Here is a 16485-nt window from a genome sequence, read left to right on the forward strand (position 1 = left end):
CAAGGCATTATTACATCTATCGGTAGAAATGTGAATCTAACTTGTTGCAATCAGGCATTATATGGTCTAATTATGAGTATGGCGGTCTGAAGACTGCCACACTTGTGGTGGTGGTCCAACCGCCGCATCCTCATCAGTTGGACCTCTTAATGCACAAGATGGTGCGAGGTACAGAGTGTAAGTGATGCTGCTACGGCATACGCTTCAGGGGCTCTATGGACCAAATCATGCCTCTGTGTTGACAAAGCTGATACAACACCGCCAGCTCGGTGGTGTAAACATAATATGGCAGTTGGGATGCCGCCGGTTTGGCTGTTTTCTCCCAACCGCTACAACGGAGGTAATACGGTTGGACTGCCAAACTCACAATCAGTCCTCTGATCCTAATTAGCCACATGCAGTAATAATTAGGCTTTGCCCTCTTTTATGTTTTGCATAGCAGAGAACACCTACAAGCCCAAATAAATAATAATGTAATTTAAAAAGCCAAAAGAATTGCATAATGGAATTTAAAATCTCAATATTATTTCAGCATTGTTTTCAAATACTGGCAAAGGGAATCGTACACCCCCATCAAAACCTGTCTTTCATATTGTAATTACTGGAATCGACCTCCCTCGACCTCTCTCCAACAAAGACTCCAGGCTTTCACCCAGTTTTGTACAGTTAGGTGCGGCCAAGATGTAAGTACAGGTAGATCAATGCTTGGGGGCCTATTATGAGGGTGGGCGGATCGCCACAGCCCGCCCGCCAGCCATAACTCCCCACCCGAATGCCATTTAACTCCCGCCATATTACCATGGCGGAGGGTACCACGGCAGATCAAAAGTCCATCGGCTGCTTTTCTGCCAGTCGGCAATCTGCAAGATTTCGGGCCGGGCAGAAAAGGCCCACAATATGGTGACTTTGCCTTGCAAGCATCACCATCCATATTATGATGCCTGCAGTGGATATGCCTTTTCATGGCAGAGACTCCGCCATGGAAAGGCATACAGTAAATCACTTTGGGGGCCCGTTGCAGGCCACCGGGAAGGTGGGGGGGGACCTATGGTACCCCCCTTAATTGCCACAGACAAGGTGTCAGACACAGCACGGTGCCTGTCACTTTGTGCATGGCAATGCACAACATGCCACTTTATCATTGTGGCGGGTGCTGCTTACAGCACTGCCCGCCGCAATGATAAAGATGCTGGAGGAGACCGCCAGGGTAGCTGCCGCATCCCAATTGGCCCCGCAGGACTGCACGTCTTGCGGTCGGTCCATTTTTCCATTACGGTGGCGGCGAACAAAGTCTGCCCACCATCGTAATGGGGCCCTAAGTCGTATCTTCAAGGCATAGTGTAGAAATAGCTAAGTCTGGGGTTATATACGCTGCAGCAAGGAAGCATTACTCAAATGGCAAATTGGTGCCAATGTGTTTGGTTTATTAGTGAAATACAGTTGAAGCTTTCTTGCTTCTGGAAATAAAAAGAAAAAAGCTCGTTATTTTACAAATTGGTAATCTGTGCAATGGTATTATATAAAGCAGGCAATCTGCTTGAAGCTCTCTCTTAATAATGAAGCACCATTTTGTATTGGCCACTTAGACACGCTAATGTGTAAATTAAGTTACTTATTTAAATCATATTTCTTGAAGAGCATAAATCTTTTTTTAATGCAGTCTCCAACTTTAACTTGCATTTCTACAGTGCTCATAATCCCTCAAAAATATTAAGGGAATCAATTAAGCAGCTATTTAACTAATGTGCTCCCCTTCCATGAGTGAATACAAATGAAAGTGCAATCATATATTTGCCATTAGCAGTTTAGCACATATTTGTCCTTTGTTTCTAGAAAGACACATCTGTAGATCTCGCTGCTGTATAAACAGGGACAAGTTGAGTCATGCAAGGCGAAAAGTTCATCCTCATATTGAAATTAGATCTATCTCCACTATATTTATATTCAATTTAAAACATTAAAATCGGAGTGAAATTTCAACAATTCACAAATGCAATAAATGCTAATGTCAACTCATAAAACCATCTTTCTTAAAATAGATACCAAGCGTTAGCATACATGAAGCAGTGTTGACAATAACAGGTTGTAATAAAAATTGACTTTATTAACCCAAATCCAAACCAATAAAATTGTGCTTAGTGTCTAACAGGGGTGACACATTGTCTGTTTTAATACCATAATAATCTGCATGCTCGAGTCTACATATTGGAACATTTGTTTGCTTAAACGTCTTGAGGGAAAGGTACCCACAGCAATTCTCCAAACGTTGATCCAAATTGGTCTCTTCTATAGCAGGCGAAGGCAAGGCCATGAGGACTGATGCGGGCTGCCAACATTTTCTTTGACAATGTTTCATAGTGATTTCTGTAAAACTGCACAAGTGAACTTCTTTTGTGTTTAAGTGATATTATGAAAGAACAGAATGTCCTCACTCACAGAAAGGGAAGCCAGTGGCTGAATTGGGCCGATGCAATGTCTCATGTTTTATTCTCTGCTGGGCAAAACAAATATGTGAATAGCACCTTGATAGACCAATGGCTAAAGAGACCAGACAATAAGGAAGTGTTTTGTAAATATGTTTATTAAAATAAGAAGGTTTTGGCTAACGCTGACCTAAATATATATTTTAGCAGTTTTTGGCTGACAAGTTTATTTTTTGCAAACTATTTTATACAGCAAACAAACAATTACAGAATAGGTGATGTAAAGCCTTTCTTTCTAAAACACACAGTCGAGAAGATTATTTGATGGGAAATATTACCAACAAAATGACAAGAAAAAAAGGAAGGATTTAGAGGAAATATAACTTCCTTAAATGTCAGCACTCAGATTTGCAGTTTGAAGCAATAGTAATAATAATAATCTGTAGTTCTGCCATGAGATTGGTGTAATTGTGATATCATGCTGACATGAAGAGCTCCTTTAGTAATTTTTTCATCTCCAATCACTGCATTCGACAGGTGAGACAAGAGTTCAACAGCTAAAGGCTGAATCATTGTACATCTCCTAAAGAATGATTGAGGTATAATTATAAAACTGCATCCCTCCCTTTTCCAATCATTATATTAACTGGGATGCCTGTACCTTACTGTTCATTGAGGAGCAGCCAGTTGCCTTCACTCTTATATTCGATTGTGTCTATCTGATGATTTGCACCACTGTCAGCAACATCACTCTACACACATAAAAGCCACTCAGTCATCCACTTCCATATAACAGGGCCTCCAACAATGCCAACGGAGTCTAGCAACACCCCACACTGCTTCTGGAAGAAAGTTACAGAAAAAGGAACACCTTACAACTAAACTACGTAGATCCCAACAACGACCTCACCAACAAAGGAAATTCCAACAACTGGATCCCCACCTGCACCAATTCCCTTACACCTCTGAAAAACACCAAACCCAAATGATCCAAGAAATAAGCTAGCTGGTGCAACTATGACCTCAGAGAATCCAAGAGAGTTTACACACAATGTGAAAGGAAATGGAGAACTACCCATGGAATCATCGCAAGAAACACATACAATGCTGCACCTAGACACTACCACCATCAAGTAAAGAAGACCAAGACAATGGCCATAACCCTGAGAATCAGATCTAGCTCCAACAACTTGAATGAGCTTTTTACCATCATCAAGGAATTCACCAACTCAACAGCCGCTATCCAAACCATCAGCCATACACAAGAACTCTACAACAATCTCGCCTAGTTGTTCCACAAAGAAATCACCAAGGTCTACAGCAACTTCATACCAGCCACCCCCCATCGACCTTTCTAACCTGCTAACCTGCTAACCATATCAACCAAAATCTACCAACTGGCTTCTTGGAACCCTCTATCCATCGAGAACACTGCAACAGTAATGAAGACAATCCACTCAGGGGCTCCCACAGACTCCAGCCACGCCATAACTACAACCTGCTTAGAGTCATGATCCGTGCTCCACTCAGTTCCATCATCAACACCTCTCTCAAGCCAGCCAACTTCCCATAAATCTGGAGACAGACAGACAACTCTTGTTTTAAGTGCCTGAGCTCACAAGGGAAGAAAAGAGGATCTTGGAGTAGACTTTGGTGGGAGATGGTGCAAGGAGAGCAATTTCTGAAGCTGATTGCTTGGTTATTTCAACCTAAGGCTGTCTGAGCTGCTAGCTCCACATATGGGGAATGTTTCAGTATTCTTGCTGCTGGGTTAAATTTATTATCATCTTGACAAGCTTTCCAATCCGGAGTCCAAACATTTAATACAGGATCTACTCAACTTGGGTTTGAAACTTATCAGTAATCAATTCAGTTACAAAAATTGAGAATCCATAAAATATACATAAAAATATAAGACAATACAGTAGTCTTCAGAAACATTGTTCTAAAAAATATTTTAAAAATCTATTAAAAAGAATAATGCATAGTATTAGGTGTGAAATTATTACATTGCTAACATGCAGACGGAGGTCATGTAAAAATCCAGCTTCAATAATCAATTTAAAATCATATCATAATATATGATATGATATGGACGTTTAATCAGTCTCAGAAAGTACATTTTCTAAGTGACTATATTATTATTATTATATTTAAGTTTGTAGAGCGCACAGCTACCCGGAGGTTTTCCGGCGCTAAAAACAGGTTGAGGGCATAATACCAAAAAGACTGGACAGGAAAAAGGTCTATTGGTTAAACAACCACGTTTTTACATCCCAGCGGAAAAAGGTCTATTGGTTAAACAACCAAGTTTTTACATCCCTGCGGAACTTAAGGTAGTTGGGTTCAGTACGCAGTGGGAGAGGAAGAGAGTTCCACAGCGACGGAGCCAGATAAGCAAAGGAGCGACCGCCCATTCTGGCTTTTTTGATCCTGGGGATCTGAAACATATGCTGGTTGGATGAGCGAAGGGTGCGGGAAGGGCAGTATTGGTGGACTAAAGTTCGGAGATAGGGAGGGGCACTGCCTAAGTTAATTTTGTGCATAAAGCAGAGGGCCTTAAACTTTGTGCGACTTTCAATGCGGAGCCAGTGAAGGCTTCGTAGGGAAGAGGAAGTGTGGGACTTGTTGGGAAGGTTGCAAAGAAGCCGGACAGCAATGTTCTGTACTGTTTGCAGTTTACGAGTTGCTTCCTTGCAGGCCCCCAGGAAGAGCACATTACCGTAGTCCAGTCTGGAAGTGATTAAAGCCTGGACTTCTGTTTGTTTAGTGTCCTGAGGGAGCATCCAGAAGATCTTTCTGAGCCATTTCAGAATGGTCGTGCAAGTGGAAGAGACTCTGACCGCATGTTGTTTCATAGACAACAGGTCATCAAAAATTATGCCAAGGTTGCGAGCGGTTTTGGAGGGAGCAGGAAGAGTGCCCATTTGAGATGGCCAGTGGTGAGGACCCCATAAGGTGGTATTGTGACCAATCAGGAGAAGTTCAGTTTTCCCACCGTTAAGTTTTAATTTATTTTCATGCATCCAGGTAGCAATGTTGTTAAGTCCTGAGCAAAGGGAAGAAGTAGTAGAATGATGGCCAGTAGAGAGAGAGTAGATGATCTGAGTATCATCAGCGTAAGAGTAGATGGTGAGCCCAGCTTGCTCCGCAATAGTGGCCAAATGTCTTACATATAAATTAAAAAGTAGGGGACTCAAAATGGAGTAATATACAACAGTTGTACAAGGTTCCTCAAGGGAGGGGGAGGGGAGGAAAGGAAGGAAGGAGAGGAACAGCCACTCTCAGGAGTGTACAACAGGGAATCAAGTAAACCCTTAACGGAATAAGGATGCCTCACACAATTAGAAGGTTGGACAACAATAGCCGTCCGTCCGAATAACTGTATTGTGCCATAACTGGCGTGAAACATCACCCTTACTGTTGCGCTTCGCTACCCCTCCCTTTATCAATTTTAATTAAGCAGTGAGCCACCCTATTAAAAATGTTCTAATGGACTCTACTGACTTATTTTTAATTTCCACTCACGCTCACAATTGCACTTCTTAGGTCCCTCACACGCATGCACCCATTGGCCAGGAATAAAAGAACTCCACCAAAAGAGTAGCACTACGTGTTACCCGGCAGGCATTGCACCGCCAGCTTGTCGTTGGAGCAGGAGGCCAATGATGACACAATACAGTTATTCGGACGGACGGCTATTGTTGTCCAACCTTCTAATTGTGTGAGGCATCCTTATTCCGTTAAGGGTTTACTTGATTCCCTGTTGTACACTCCTGAGAGTGGCTGTTCCTCTCCTTCCTTCCTTCCTCCCCTCCCCCTCCCTTGGGGAACCTTGTACAACTGTTGTATATTGCTTACTGGACACGTACATTGGACCCCGGTAAATATTGTCCTCCATTGTCCCCCCTTTTGTATACGACTCAAAATGGAGCCCTGAGGGACACCATAGACAGATTTATGTACTTTGGAAGCAGATGTGGAAGAGAAGACTTGGAAAGTGCGATTGGAGAGGAAGCTAGCAAGCCACTCAAGGGCTGAGCCAGTGATGCCGGAAGACATAAGGATGTTAAGAAGGATGTTGTGGGAGACAGTGTCACAAGCGGCACTTAGGTCGAGCAAAATAAGTGCCACTGTTTCCCCTTTGTCGACCTGGCATCGACTGGTCTCAGAGACCCCCAAGAGAGTAGATTCTGTCGAGAAACCAGACCTGAAGCCAGACTGAGATTGGTGAAGGAGGTTCCAAGTTTCAACGTATTTGGTGAGTTGTGCATTCATGTGTTTTTCCAAAATTTTGGAATAGACCGGAAGGAGTGAAATGGGTCAGAAATTAGATGGGTTGTTGGGGGTCTGCATTTGCTTTTTTTAATAGCGGGACTATCATGGCGTGTTTCCATGCGCTTGGGACCTTGGCTTCCCTAAGGGAGGTGTTAAGTAATTCTAAAATAAGATTAAGGGAAGAGGTGTCTAGGGTTTGTAAGATTTGGGGGGGGATAGGGTCCAACGGGGAGCCAGATTTAATGTTGCTGATGATATCTTGCAGTGTGGTGATATCAAGAGGGTCCCAGGTAGTTAACTGCTGTAAGGGAAAGTGGGGAGTATGATCCGGTGGCTCGGATGCACAGGGCACAGGCATTCTAGGTTGCTCCAAGAGTGGGTGGGAGGGGATAGGGTCTCCGAAGTCGGCATAAATATTATTGATTTTGGAGATAAAAAATTCTGCCAAAGTATTGCATTGCATTGTGTCTAGACATGGTGCTTTAGGTTGACCGGATGCACCAGAGAGCTCCTGAACAACTTTAAAAAGTGCTCTGGGGCGCTTTTGGGCATTGCGTATAGTCACAGTGACATATTCTGCTCTAGCTGTGTTACAAAGTGCATGATATTTGGCAAGAGCCGTTTTATACAGTTGCTTGGTGCAGGGGTCATAGTGAGTACGCCACTTCCGCTCAAGGTTTTCGCAGATGTTTTTTTCTCTTTTTAACAGGTCTGTGAACCAAGGGGCGAGGGGATGGTGCAGATTGTACTTTTTCTTCCGCTGAGGGAGGCACATATTAACAGCCGAGGTGAGCCAGCTGTGGATGGCCGCCTCCTCTTCAATGCTAGTCACGGAGGTGAGGGGCTTTATGTTCTCAAGACAGGAGTTGAATCTCTCGGAGTCAAGATTTTTCCAATTTCTGGTTAATCTAGGTTCTGTGGGAATTACTGGAGACTTAGGGGACCGATCGATTATTATCGTGAACTCTACCAGGTAGTGATCTGACCAAGGGATGGGTAAGGAAGGCCCGCTTGTAATAGTATCCAAATTAGAGAAAATGGGATCAAGAAAATTACCTGCCTTATGAGTTGGGCCCGAATTATGCAGAGCGTTGTTCAATGCTGCTAGATCCAGTGTGAGATTGGTGCTAGTGGTGCAAGATGTATCATTAAGGTGTATGTTAAGGTCACCAATGAGCAGGAAGTTGGTGGTGTTTAACCGTATAGGGGCGATGTATTCCGGGAGAGTGAAGCCCACGAGCTGGCTGGGCCAGGGGGCCGATAGATGAGTATTCCGGAGAGAGTGTAGTTTGGGGATAGCAATAGTTTAAACCGGCCGACTTCACTGTTGGGGATATCTATATCCTCCCATTTACAGGAGTATATTCGTTTAAAAATGATGGCTATCCCTCCTCCCTCTTTCCCTGCTCTATTTTTGCCGATATAGGTGTAATTGTCGGGAAGGGCGGATGCTATATCAGGGCCAGAACTGTCATTTAACCATGTCTCCGTCAGGAATAGGGCAGCTGGTTGGGAGGAAGTAAGTAGGACAAAGATATTTCTCTTGTGCCTTGGTAGTGACCTGCAGTTCAGGCTGATAAAGGTGAGTTTTTGAGAGAAATCAGCGGGTAAGTGCCTTGATTGAGGCTGCAGAAAGTCAGAGGCTGCAATGTTAAGCATGGAAGGGAGGGAAGTAAGGGAAAGATTACAAGCCGTACATGTCAGTGGGGTTAAATGACAGCACAAGAGTAGGTTATGAGAGCACTGAGGAGGCCTTAGTTTTAGGAGGGTTTCCCTGGAGTAAGTATGGGATGGTGATTGACCCTGACAGGGAATGGAACTGGCCCCTGGCCGTGTCAGGTCGCTGACGGGCGCAGACGGGCTGGACTTTGGCACAACTTCGGCGCGCCATATGTTTTCCTTTGTTTTATTACAGAAGAAATAAATGCAGAAACTGAAAAGCACAAGTCCAACATGTCCAATTTACATAGGAGATTAAAATCATCCATAAAATTAAACAATTTATGTGTTATAACTCTGATAAAAATTGATGAACTGGATAAAGTACTGAGTAGATTGGCATCGCAAGGGCATTTGGGTAAGTGCTCATTCCATACACTCATTTTGGAAAATGCTACCTTGTCAGGTAGAATTTGTCCTGAGTATAACTTTGAATACAGTTTTTTGTCGGGCCATTAAAATATCTCTGAACTGTTGATTTGACAGTCTTCCTAGATTCTCTCCTAGCCTCTCTATGGCACATTAGAAGTGTCTTCAGTTCCTCTTTACTGTAACATAAGATACTAACTGGAACATTCAAACTAATATTTGTATCCATTTTATTTAAGAGGCTTTTCACCTGAGCCTGCCAGGGAATTTAATCTCTGCTATCAAGAGCCAAGCAGTCTTTAATTATGACTTTAGTAATCTTAGTCCCAGACTTATTACAGATACTGTGCCAAGTCAAGAGACCACTGATGTTAATAGTATCATCTAAATAAGAGACCACTACCTCACTGTGGATGATTTATGTAAAAGTAGATTGTGGTACTACCAACAGGCTGCAAAAAACGTTGTTCTCGCATGTCTGTAGTGACAATTTGACGTACCCTAAAAAGAGGCCCCACAGATAACACTGCTAATGCACTTATTTCTATATAACTGCAATATCTCTCTTTCAACCATACTAATGTTTTGATGGGTGAATGCATGATATGTGCAGGTCCGACAATGGCAATGTCAGTAAATGCGATGTGAACGTATGCCACAACCTGTGCCCACTTAACCTCAACAATACCAGTCAATGCAATGTCAATGTATACTGTAAATTGTGCCTGCACAGCAGCGCTGACCTCAGCAATAATGATACCAACGCATGTTATAATCCATGCATGTATGAACAAATTATTTTTGACAAGAAGAACAATGTCACTGTATGTTAAGACCAAACACTTTCAATTTTAGTAGAAAATCTGAAATTTTATTCGGAGGTTCTCCAAAAATTGAATTTTCAAATTTTCAAATGAGAACCCAAAAAAGCAGTATTGGAAAAATGTAAGCCCAGGCAGGTAAAACTTTCAGTATCAACTGAGCCTGACCATTAACAAAATGTGTTCTCTCATTTTACCTGTGCCAAATGCCATAACAAATGTTTTAGTCAAATTCAGTCTTATATCTTTGCACTCCATTTATGTAACAAAACCTTCAATCAGGCGCTGTAAATCGTTGGTGGTTTGTAATATTAATACCACATCGTTGGCATAAAAAAGATAGTATTTGACTCTCGCCAACATTAGGGGGGTTGGCAATCAGCATTTATATATTGAGAGAATAAAAAGTGTGCAAGACATACCCTTGCTGAATTCCTCGTGTGACTATAAATCCTGGAGTGCAATCCTCATTTGTACCATAATGTACACAATATGACTATACAGCTGTGACAAAAAAGAAATGACATATATCGGACAAGATCTTCCACAACTTGGCCTAGTTGACCTTGTTGAATGCACTACTTAAGTCAGCAAAGCATAGATGGATTTGGACTTTTTATGCTATGGTAGGATTACTTATGGGCACATTTAAATATATTGCTCCAAGGTGCCGACTTCACTCGTAAGGCCAAATTGTGAGTCCGCAAGCAAATAATTATCATCCACCCATGTCTCTAATCTTTTAAGTAGTATTCTACCAAACATCTTGGCGGATGAAACAAGGAGACAAATTGGTCTGTAGCATTGTGGTTCAACCCATTCCCCCTTTTGAAAATTGGGACTATTGCATTTTTGGTCCATGTTGCTGAAATGCAACCTTTTGCCCCTGCTGTCCACACTTGTGTTAAAATGGGTCTCCAAAGTGCTGGGTAGGATTTATAGGCACCCATGGGGACCTCATTAGTGGCCAGGGGCCTTCCCATGTGCATGTCTTCCAAGGCTATATTAACTTTATAGAAGGCAAATGGAGTTAAATAAGGAGGGCTACAAAAATATTTCATTTGGTCAAAAGTCCACAGCTTCATTATCAGGGTTGAAAATCCTACCATAGTGAGTTATTCAGTCTGCTGGTGGGACATGTAACTTAGGGGCTGTTGATTGTATGAGAAACCGTTGATTAATTGTAGTATCTCTCAATACAGCTACCTTCTCTAGATCATCTCAAGTCTTTCAGAAATGAGCTTGCCTATTCTCAAGTGCTTGCATATGAATTTGTTGCTTTGATTTGACTTCCTCCCTATTTCTTGCTGAGGCCTATTATGCTCATTTAAAGTTCTGATTTTCACACAAACATTGGAGATCAACCTCATACCTTATTTGAGTTATCAAATGTATTCCTAGTTATTAGGCTGGCTGCAATTTCAGCTTTAAGCTTACTAAAAGCTGCAAGTATTTTGTGCAGGCGGGTGTCCCATTCTGTACAAATAAAAAAATAATTCTTTATTGGTCTTTCTAATTTTTTCTTGATGGGAAGTTTCATTAAAGCCATCCACTCATGGATTGTCCCTTTGTTACCTTCTGTTCATACATGGGTGGCTAGCTTTGCTCTGTCTTTCTGTTGGGCCTCTAAAGTGAGGACTAAAAGTAGCGGTTGATGGGCACTAAAAGAGCTCGACACAGCCCTAAATGAGTCAAGCATTGTTAGATTATGTATAGATATTAAAATATGATCAATGATTGAAAAGTTACAAGCCCCTCCCCCCCAAAAAAAAAGTCAGTAGCATAGCATTTTCATTTCTCAGATTCTGCACCATCAAGTCTAAATTATACTTATACATCACATCATTAAATGCATCCCCATACCGGTCATGCAAAAAGTGAAATTGACCTTTACCAAAGTCATTCATTTACTCACAGCCTTCTTCTGTTACTACTTGACATTTAGCAATGTCAAAGTCCCCAACCCAGATATAAACATAGACTGCTGCCAACAAACACTTCAAGCCATTTCCATAAATCAAAAACTGCTGTACTTTTAGTAGAATCAAATAAATTGTCATATCAATCAAACATTTGTAAAGCACACTACTCACCTGTGAGGGTCTCAAGGGACTGGGGGGGCTGCTACTGCTCGAACAGCCAGGTCTTGAAAATCTCCTGAAGGTCAGCAGGGTCTGGGTCTGCCGCAGGTGGGTTGGGAGGGTGTTCCATGTCTTGGCGGCGAGGTGGAAGAATGATCTACCACCGGCAGTCATTCCGTGGATGCGTGGAACAGTGGCGAGGGCGAGGTCGGCAGAGCGAAGCTGACGTTTCAGGGTGTAGAAGGTAAGTCGTTTTTTGAGATATGCTGGTCCGGTGGTGTGGAGCGCCTTGTGGGTGTGGGTGAGGAGCTTGATTGACAGGGGAGCCAGTGCAGGTCTTTCATGTGGGCTGTGATGTGGCGGGGGATGTCGAAGATGTGGCGTGCAGAGGCGTTCTGTGTGCGTTGTAGTCGTTTCTTGAGTTTGTCTGTGGTTCCCGCGCAGAGGGCGTTGCCGTAGTCCAGTCTGCTGCTGACGAGGGCCTGGGTGACTGTCCTTCTGGTTCCGGTGCGGATCATCTGTAGATCTTGTGGAGCATACGTAGGGTGTTGAAGCAGGAGGAGTATACTGCGTTGACTTGCTTGGTCATTGATAGTGATGAGTCTAGGATGAACCTCAGGTTGCAGGCATGGTCGGTGGTTGTCAGTGCAGCGCCCAGTGTAGTCGGCCACCAGGATTGTCCCAGCGGGAATGAGGACTTCTGTCTTGTCCGAGTTCAGTTTCAGGTGGCTGTTCTTCATCTATTCGGCGACGGCCTTTATTCCTTAATGGAGGTTGGTTTTGGCAGTGGTGTGGGCCTTGCTGAGGGAGAGGATCAGCTGGGTGATGTTGGCATATGAGATGATGTTGAGGTCATGTGATCGGACGATGTTGGCGAGCGGTGCCATGTAGACGATGAACAGTGTCAGGCTGAGGGATGATCCTTGGGGTACGCCACAGATGATCTTGGTGGCTTCAGATCGGAAAGGCAGACACTATGGGTTCTGCCGGTGAGGAAGGAGGTGGTCCAGTCCAGTACTTTGTCGCAGATCCCTGCGTTGTGTGCGTAGGGTGCTGTGGCAGATGGTGTTGAAGGCGGGCGAGAGCTCCAGGAGGATGAGGGCCGCAGTTTCGCCGTTGTCCAGTAGGGTCCTGATGTCGTCGGTGGTGGCGATGAGGGCAGATTCGGTGCTGTGGTTGCTGTGGAATCCAGATTGGGACGAGTTCAGAATGTTGATCTCCTCAAGGAAGTGTCAGTTGCCTGTTGACAATCTTCTCAATGACTTTCCCCGATAACGGGAGCAGGGAGAGGGGCCGGAAGTTCTTGAGGTCCTTAGGGTCCTCCTTGGGTTTCTTGAGTAAGGCGTTGATCTCGGCAGACTTCCAGCGAAGGAGTTTTTGACAATCTTCCGGAGATGGGGTGTGATGATGTAGCTTGCTTTGTTGAAGATGTGGTGCGGGCAGGGGTCGGATGGTGAGCCAGAGTGGATGGTGTTCATGATTTTGCTGGTGTCGTTGTCGGTGACGTGGGTCCAGGAGAGTGGGAGGTCGGTGTGGCTGGGGGCCGTGAGTCTGAAATGTTGGTGGCTGTTGGGGGTCTTCTTTGTTGAAGCTGTCATGGATGTCTGCAATCTTACGGTGAAAGAAGGTGGCTAGGGAGTCTCAGAGGTCTTGTTTGGCAGGATGTCGTTTGAGTTGGATCTGGGGTTGGAGAGTCCCTTTATGATGTTGAAGAGCTCTTTGCTGTTGCTTGCATTGTTTTTGATACGTTACTTGAAGGAGGTCTTTTTGGCGGTTCGAATGAGTTGGTGGTGCTTGTGGCTGGCGATCTTGAGGTTGTTTGGTGTCTGTTCATGGCGCCATTTCTTCTTGAGTCTTCGGCAGGTCTGTTTGGATGCATGAAGGTCAGGGGTGAACCAGATGGCTCTTCTGTCGGTGCGTCTGTTTGAGGGTTTCTTGATCGGGGCGAGGGTGTTGGCGCAGTCGCAGATCCATTGTCTGAAGTTACGGGCGGTTGTGGCGGTGTCGGTGTGGTCGGTCTCGGGTGAGGATGATGATTAACTGGTCTTCATTGACCTTGTTCCAGGTGCGATGGGGGATTTGTTGTGGGTGGTTGTGTGCGGTGTTTTTCTCGAAGGAGAAGTGACTGCATTGGTCCAGTGGAGTTCGGTGACGTGGCTGAAGCTAACGTGGTTGCTGGCGGAGAAGATGGGGTCGAGTGTGTGTCTGGTGGAGTGGGTGGGTGTTGTGACGAGCTGTTTGAGACTGAGGTTGGCGAAGTTGTTGAGCAGAGTGGTGGAGCTGCTGTTGTTGCCACTCTCTAGATGGAAGTTTAGGACTCAGAGGAGGATGTAGTCTGTGGAGGCCAATGCGTGCGAGCTGATGATGTCGGTGATGGAGTCGCTGAACTGTGGCCGGGGTCTGGGGGTTCTTTAAACGAGGGTTCCTTCGAGGGTGGTGTTGGGATTGATGTGGATCTGAAAGTGCAGGTGTTTGTTGGTGCTGTGGGTGTCTTCAGTGCCGGTCGAGATTCTGAGGGTATTCTCGTGGACATTGGCAATTCCTCCTCCTGGTATGTTGGTGCGGACCCTGCGGGTGATCTTGTAGCCGTCCGGGATGGCAATGGCGTTGTTGGGTGCCGATGAGGGGTTCAGCCAGGTTACTGTCAGGAAGGCGACGTCTGGGGAGGATGAGCCAAGAAGGTCCCATAGTTTGATGGCATGCTTGTGAACAGAGCGGGTGTTGAGCAGTATGAATCTGAGGTGGTTGTGCCCTGCCCTAGTAGGAGGGTCAGGTCGTGCTGGTGTATGCTGGCTGGGGAAGCTGCAGTTTGGCAGGAGAAGGGTCCATGGGTGCACTTAGGGGTGGCCTAGAAGCAGGTGGATGAACGGTTGGCATTGAGTGCGTGGAGGAAGTTGGAGTCGTAGCGGCGTAGGGTGTCGTGGTGTTCGCAGGGGCCTGGGGGTCTGGCACTGGGCGCAGTCCAGGCTCAGACGGGCGCAGATGGGCTTGCCTTTGGTGCATCTTTGGCCGCCATAAGAAGGGGAGCTGGTAGGAGGGGAGTGTTAACGAATGGGTGAACAAGGGGGCAGGGCCGCAGGGGATGCAGCGGCAGGGACGGGGAAGGAAGGCTGGATGCTGGAAGGGGTTATGGCACAAAACCCGCAGAACCAGAGTACAACAGGATGATAACATAATACAGCCACAGAATATAAAGACAAAGTACAAAAGTTAATAGAAATAAACAGCAGTGGAGCAGTATATAGCAACAAGAATTAGAGCGACTTAAAGTGCAAGTGGGGTAGAGCGAGCAGATACCTATGAAGGGCCTCGATATTGCTTTAGCAGTGAGGTCAGGGACACGGGCACAGGCAGGTGGAGCTGTGCGGCGTGGGGAGCAACCTGCCTGGAACAGGGTCAAGGGTTATGATAGTTTATCAACACAATACCCAGTTTTTCTTTGGAGTGTAAATGCAAAATCTGAGCATGTGCAAGATTTCATCAGGGTTAAAGGGGTTATGGTGGATAATAATACCACTAGACTCTCTTTTCCTCATCCACTGGGCAATGGTATAGATGATTTAATAAAAGAGAAATAGTCTTCAATATGAAACGACCTCAATGCCATGTTTCTTGGAGGCATACCAATTGTGACGTCTTTATAGACTCCTGCTGTTCAATTATCCTTTATTGGTTACCTTGCAGTGCTATCCATGTGTGTTAAATAGTACCTGACATCTTCTGTCTCACACTACTCTCCTAATATTTCAGAGCAAGCTCTTTGTGAGTCTACTAATATTCCACTCAAATTGGAGACTGACTCATCTAAAGTTTCCCTGAATTTTTATAGTTGGATAAGCAAGCTGATGAGTTGCTTGCAGAAAAGAAATATTGTAAGACCTTTGAACGTAAATCGATGTTGACATATTATGTGGATGATACAAATGCATATAGTGAAGCAATTAGGAAGTACCCTCAACTTTTTACCATGGTCCACTGCTCTTATCTCAATAATAGAATTGAGGCAGCTACTCTTCTAATATTTCAGAGCAAGCTCTTTGTGAGTCTACTAATATTCCACACAATTTGGAGACTGACTCATCTAAAGTTTTCCTGAATTGTTATAGTTGGATAAGCAAGCTGATGAGTTGCTTTCAGAAAAGAAATATTGTAAGACCTTTGAACGTAAATCCTAATTATCCACAATTTTTTCTTGACTATTGCTATATGTATTGCTATGTTCTTACCCTGGGTGGGGATGTAAGGGAGCTGAGATTCTGCTTCATGCCCTACAATTGTCTTTCCCCCCTGTACAAACACATTTCTCCCACATGCCAGCGACCCTAGTTGTCAGTCCTGATCATTGCAGCTACCGAGGGGGCAAATCTTTTAGCACTTCTCCAAATACCTACCCTGGACTGTTCAGCTGCAGAATATCTTGGTCCTTGATCATGTTGAATGGGATTTCTTTTACAGGCACCCTATTTAATTGTAATTCCAAGCCTTTAGGGAGAAATGGTTCATGTTCAAAGACCGGCCCTGGGACAGAGAGACATTTTTTTGTAGGCTTTTTTTTAGTGGCCTTATCTCATGGGCTGTCTGCACTTTTTGCAGGGGGAGAGATTACCTCATTACTAAGTGAGAGCCCTGATATCTCAAGAAGTGTAGTTAGCACACAAGGCAAAGATGTTGTGTTACGTGTGTGCCCAGATATTAGTAGGTTGTCTGATGCAGGGCGAGCGACTTGCTAAAGTTAGGGGCTCATCAATGGCTTCTGTAATCACAACACATAATGCACTTTTATTAGCCACCAAT

The 16485-nt window shown here is 44.5% G+C and overlaps 1 long non-coding RNA gene across 2 annotated transcripts in view; it reads right to left on the bottom strand.

The window, feature by feature from the left end:
* Positions 1-16485, bottom strand: part of LOC144782691 (uncharacterized) — a 564841-nt gene that overhangs the window by 498840 nt on the left and 49516 nt on the right. The window contains exon 5 of one of the 2 annotated variants that reach the window (XR_013601209.1): positions 10037-10114. The exons of the other annotated variant lie outside the window; for it this stretch is intronic. This is a non-coding gene — a long non-coding RNA (uncharacterized LOC144782691). Of the gene's footprint in view, positions 1-10036; positions 10115-16485 lie in introns of those variants that run through there. 2 annotated transcript variants of the gene reach the window in all.

This window comes from Lissotriton helveticus, chromosome 9, assembly GCF_964261635.1.
Source record: "Lissotriton helveticus chromosome 9, aLisHel1.1, whole genome shotgun sequence".
Taxonomy (NCBI): domain Eukaryota; kingdom Metazoa; phylum Chordata; class Amphibia; order Caudata; family Salamandridae; genus Lissotriton; species Lissotriton helveticus.